The sequence below is a fragment of the Calidris pugnax genome, unplaced genomic scaffold, assembly GCF_001431845.1.
Source record: "Calidris pugnax isolate Ruff unplaced genomic scaffold, ASM143184v1 scaffold28, whole genome shotgun sequence".
NCBI lineage: Eukaryota > Metazoa > Chordata > Aves > Charadriiformes > Scolopacidae > Calidris > Calidris pugnax.
The window spans coordinates 12087988-12093534 of NW_015090842.1; the positions used below are offsets into that span (position 1 = coordinate 12087988).

At 38.2% G+C, this 5547-nt stretch overlaps 1 long non-coding RNA gene across 1 annotated transcript; it reads left to right on the forward strand.

Moving 5' to 3' along the window:
* Positions 1-816: 816 nt before the first annotated feature.
* On the forward strand, positions 817-3219 carry LOC106888218. Its single transcript, XR_001412070.1, has 3 exons — positions 817-945; positions 2311-2368; positions 3092-3219. It is a non-coding gene; the product is annotated as an uncharacterized LOC106888218 (long non-coding RNA).
* Positions 3220-5547: the final 2328 nt, after the last annotated feature.

Genomic DNA, 5547 nt, shown 5'->3' on the forward strand with positions numbered 1-5547 from the left:
CCCACACCCTGTCGTCCCTTACCTGTTGTAGAAGAGCTTATGGTCCATTCATTAGCTCCGTCGTTTCATACACAATACCCCCATCAATACCTGTTAATGTAGGGCACGCTCAGGACAGCTGTTCAGCACTTTCAAAATCATTATATTCTGGAAACACCATTCTTTTGTTGTACATCCACAGATACAAAGCACTGAGCTGGTGAAGTACAGCTGTGCTCTACCTACACTAGAGTAGCACATTTGCACGGCACATGTGTAATATTTGTGCACAGCCCATTAGTTGTGCACAAGCAAGTGCTGTCACAAGGCTGTGACACAGGAGGTGGCAGAGGAAAGCAGCACCTGAGAGCAGAGCACTGCTACTGGTACTCCCCAGTACTCCCATTGCCCTGGATAAAAAGGGTCGGTGGGAATGGGACGTGCCTTATCCAATCTGGACAGCTGCATGGTGTCCATGAGCTCCTTTTGGGCTGTAGTTGAGCACATTTCCTACATGTTTTCTTTCTTGTTTTTTTTTGGTACATCGCAAGAACTTGTTTTGTTTGAGAGTAGACAAAATGGAATAAGCAAGAAGATTAAATAAAGGATCAAAGACTAAACCTCTGACAAGTTTTTACCAAGTCCAGCTCTCCTTTGGCTGCCATTATATCAGCAGTGCCGGTTACTCAATTTATTTTTTTTGCAAAACAGAAAATTTTAAGGAGTTTAATTACTGATTTCGTGTACCTTTGTCATAGGTACTGTACAGCCTGGGTACTTGGACTTGCCTCCTATGCCAGGTGCTTGTTCGGCTACTCGTTCCAGTCTTTAAAAGAGCCTGAACACAAATTGGCAGAATCTATGCAGCAAGATTCTGAAAATCATCTCCAGTGATCCAGAAAGCTTCATAGCAAGCAGAAGAAGTCCTGCTCCTTGTCATTGTGATTATGGAGATGTGGGAAGCAGGTATCCATGTATGGCATGGCCTAACAAAGTAAATGTGCCTTGTTTGTTAACTAACTGAGCATGTCCCTTCAGTGCCCCACTAATAATTTTTACTCTCATGTTTTCAGAGGGAAAACGCCACGGTACATAAGATGCACTGTGAAAAATAAGGCATTCTTTCTGTGTTTTGGATGTCTGTTTTATTTGTAGAAGAGCACTGGTCACAGCTCAGCAGCTAACTAGTCTTGGGCAACTGTGGAATTTTTAAAATGTGTGGAAAAATTACATGAATCCTTTCTATAATACTCTGGTCTAGCTGTCTCTAGCCTTTTTGTAACTTATTGGTAGTGCACTTTGCGAAAAGGAGAAGAAAGAATAACAAATGTGAGACTTTGAAGGCTAGAAAGAAGGAAAGCTTCTAGGGCTACTCTTAAGGGAAAACTGACAATGTTTGTGGGACAAAGCCTGGCAAAAAATGAAGTTAATTGAAAGGTAGTCAGTAAATGAGATGGCTATTTAGGATTGTGATTTTTGTGTGTCCAATTATTAAATCCAGTAAGACAGTCTCAATGACAGAAGCCAGCAAAGAAAATGTGCTTTTGTGTGCATGTGTTACTCGTGTGTGTATGAGTATCGCAAATTTGTCCTTCGGTGCAGCACTTTTCTTTGGACAGTGCACCCTATTTCACATTGGCAGAGAAAGTAAAGCTGTGGGTCTTTTAAGACTCCAGTGTAATCCCAGGCGGTGCTACCACTAATGTTCCTCCAAATGAGCCTTTGAGTGCTCAGTGTGTTTCCAGGAAAATAGTCTTGTTTTCATTGGAGGAATCTCTTGGGAAATTTTTCTGGAATTGCTCTAGATTTGGAGGTAGAACTATGGAAGAGGAGGAAAACAGAATGAAAATGTTGGATTAAAGGAAAAGAAACTTTAAAGTAATAAAAGTTACCATTTAACACAGGAGGAAGAAGTGGTTTATTTTACTGGACCAAAGAGCTAGAAAGACTTTGTTTTATAAATGCTGACATAGGCTTGTCTCAAACCAGGGTAAAGGTTATTGCATTAGAGGTTTAAAAACTAGGAAATTCATGCTCCTGGAGTGGTTGCATAAATCTGAGACATTTTTAATCTCACTATGTAAATAAATCTCTTCAGAAAAATAAAATTGTATTGCTTTGAGTCATTTGCCATAAACCCTTTTAATTTGATTTTGATTGATAGCTATGTCCCTTGCATTAGAACTTTTTGAAAAAGTTGTAAGGTAAATAATTACTCACTCCCTCTGGGTGCTGCAGTTTTCAAACTTGCAAAGATGTGTTACTCCTGTATAAAATATAACTTGAAAATATTTTTATACTATAATTACATTTTGCCTTTATCTTTCATAGCAATTGTTCATCTTTCAATGCTGTACTTTCAAACTCTGCAATGTGACTGATTGATGCAGTAAGTGCAGTTAATTTTAATTCTGATTTTTGGGACTGAATTTGTCAATCAATAGTGTTCACTGGAGTAATTCAGCAACCGTCTCTAATTTCTTAGCTTTTTTTTTTTTCTTTTTCTTTCTCTTAGTAATTTAGAAGTGAAAGTTCTCTAACAGCTACCTGTCAATTTGAAGTTTGGTGTTCATAAATTGAAAGATGAGTGTCTGTTGTTTGCATACCGTGTGAACACAGCCCTAGTTTGGCAACAGTGACTGTCAGAAGACTGCCATTATTAAGTCTTTGCTCTTACCCCCATTCAATAGGCAGCCAAGATGCCAAAAAATGGAACAAGCTGCACCTTCAAGAAATAAAAGCACACAGGGAGCATGCATAACCAGTAGTACATGCTCCAAACCAGACAGATCAAATTAATTCTGTGGAGAGGACTGGATTATATAAACACATTACATATGCCAGATATCAATGTAGGACATTATTCTCCCTTATTCACGGGAGATTCTGCTACTGTCAATAAGAGGTTTACAGAAAGATGTAGAGTGTCATCATCAAGTAGTAACTAATGTTTTAGTTAGCACCATTATTATTTCATATACAGCATTACCTGATGGGAAAAACCCATTAACTTCAAAACCACAGTTGTGCGCTCTGTATTTCTCCTTGTTTGTTGTCCTTTCAACTTCCCTATCAGCTTTTAACATCAATCAACAAATTCATCCTTTTTCAGATGAATAATGTTTCCCTGACTGGCATATCTGTCTGGAGAACAAGAAGTGAATCAAAGCTGATCCCGTGGCACCTCCGTTATCTAGGGCACAGATCTCAGATATTCAGGGGAAACATCTAGAAGAGGTAAATTAAAACAATGCTACTATTTACCTAAATTTTTCTAGTTTTTTTACTTGTGTACAACCCTGTCAGTTATGTCCTAGAACAGGAATTCAAGATTTCTGATATCCAGCTACTATGTTCCAAGGCCCTTCCAGACCTCAGCCTGCCTTCACTGCACGTGCAGCAGATCTGTATGTTGGGCCTGTAACTCAGAAAGATGATCCCTTTTTCCGTACAGCCAAAATTATGGGCTTGCCATCTCAATGAAGATAATAAGAAATGACTGGCCTAAATTGGACTCGTATTCTTAGTGCTTTTTTGGCAACGTCGTTTCCGTCCCTCAGAAACAGCCCTCATTCCATTCCTCGTTACTCAACATCAGCGTCAGGGTAGATGTGTCCCAAATGCAGTGGCTTCCAAAACGTCTACAGTGAAGCAATGAAGAGCACTGCTGATAAGGTCAGCTGTCTGGAAACTGTCTCTCCCCAACAGATCCCCTGCCCTGGTCTTGCAGTAGGTGGCTGGACGCAGCCCTGTTTCTTCCTGCAGACGGAAGCTTTTGCTTGCATGTGAACCCTGCTCCTTATGCTTGCAGCTTGGCTGAAGGCATTACTTGAAAATAAAACGAGCCTAATTTCCTCCATCAGGCTGGAAAATACCATTGCAACACAGCATTGTTGAGGTTCCTGCAGCACCTTCTTCCAGTAGCTTGCTAGAAGTCTTCTTTTGTACACAGTAGCCTTCTGTTGGCCACTGGTAGGACAGCCATAGCTATACTTCTCCAGCTCCCTCCCTGCCTCTACTCCAGTAGAGTTTGTTGTTGTCTGTAAAGATAAGATTGAAAAACTGCTTTCTGAAGCTTTGCTTAGAGTGTAAAACAGCCTGTTAGCTCTCTGGCTGGTCATCAGAAGACTTGCAGTTGGGGATGCTGCCTGCCCAGTACCACCATTCTTCCATGTGTTATTGAGAGTGGTACTTTTATTATATTCACACTTGGTCTGAGCTCTTTTTTTTTTGGGTTTTTTGGTTTGTTTTTGTTTTTGTTTTTTTTTTTTCCCCCTATGTGAAAATAGAAATAGTTATTTAATAAATATCCAAGTGGGTTCTAGCTTTAAGGATGACATGCATTTAATGTGGCTTATGCTATATTATTCTTGCTTAACTTTGAACTTTTGATTTAGCATTCTAGTTTAGCAGTGGTATTCCACAGGGGATACTGTTGGTTTCCAAATCTTTTGTCAGAGTAATTGAGCATAACATCTTTGCAGGTTTGTGTTTCAAAAGATGCATTATCTTTTCTTGTCCATTTGTTCTATCCAAGCTATTCAAAACTTTTAGCTTTACGGATCCTTTGAAAGAATTTGAGTTTAAGGATGATAATTTATGTTTCTGCTGAATTTGCAACTCTGCATGTGATGATTAATACACTTCTCTCCATAAATAAGAAAAGATGATATCTGTGAATTGGTAACAAAACAGAAGAATTTCATTAGATTCTGTATTTTGCAAGAGAATTCCATCCTTTTAATTCTTTAGAAATTAAGCATCATCCATGTCTGGCTGGCTGAAGAATGAATGTCACATATAAGATATCTCCCTTAAATATTTTCTTGAAAGTAATCTATATGATTTACAACATATTGCAATTAACATTGACCTTTTGTCTGCTTCAAAAGAATGTGAGAAACAGTTTTGCTGACATCAAAGAGATTTTCTAAATTTCCAAAAATATTCCTGATGAAAGTTGTTCTGACTGGGAAAAATATGTCACCTTTATTTAAAAGTTACTGCACACTTGATAGATTGTCTGCCTCTTTCCTAACCTTAGTTCATGCACAAAAGCGGATTTAAAAAGACACTTGCAAATATTATCTTTTAGAAAATGTGGGTCCTCAGAAGTCAAAATTAACAATCCTGTATTTATCTTTTAAGATCAACCGACAATTTAGTCAAGATCTGGAGGCTGCTATTCAGTCTCCCATTTCTTTCCAGCCACTTAATTTTGCCAATCTACAGCTGCAGTTGAGATTTCAACAAAATTAGTCCCCTTTCTCATTTGCAATGGAAAACATTAATAAATTCCAGTTTTTGCAAATCTCTAAATTCAACTATTTTACAGATTATTTATATAAATGTATTTTAAACTTGTGGACAGTTTGCCAAATATTTGCTATAAATATAGCTCCCGATGTTCATTATTCATTCTGAATGTGGAATGACACTCCATTGCTCCTGATTGCTCCCTAGATGACTCTGTCAAATTTTCAAGATGACCATGTAAAACCTTAGGGGAGAAGTTTAGTTCTTAAAGATATCTTTTTTTTAAAAAAACCCCTAACAGTTATCTATGAA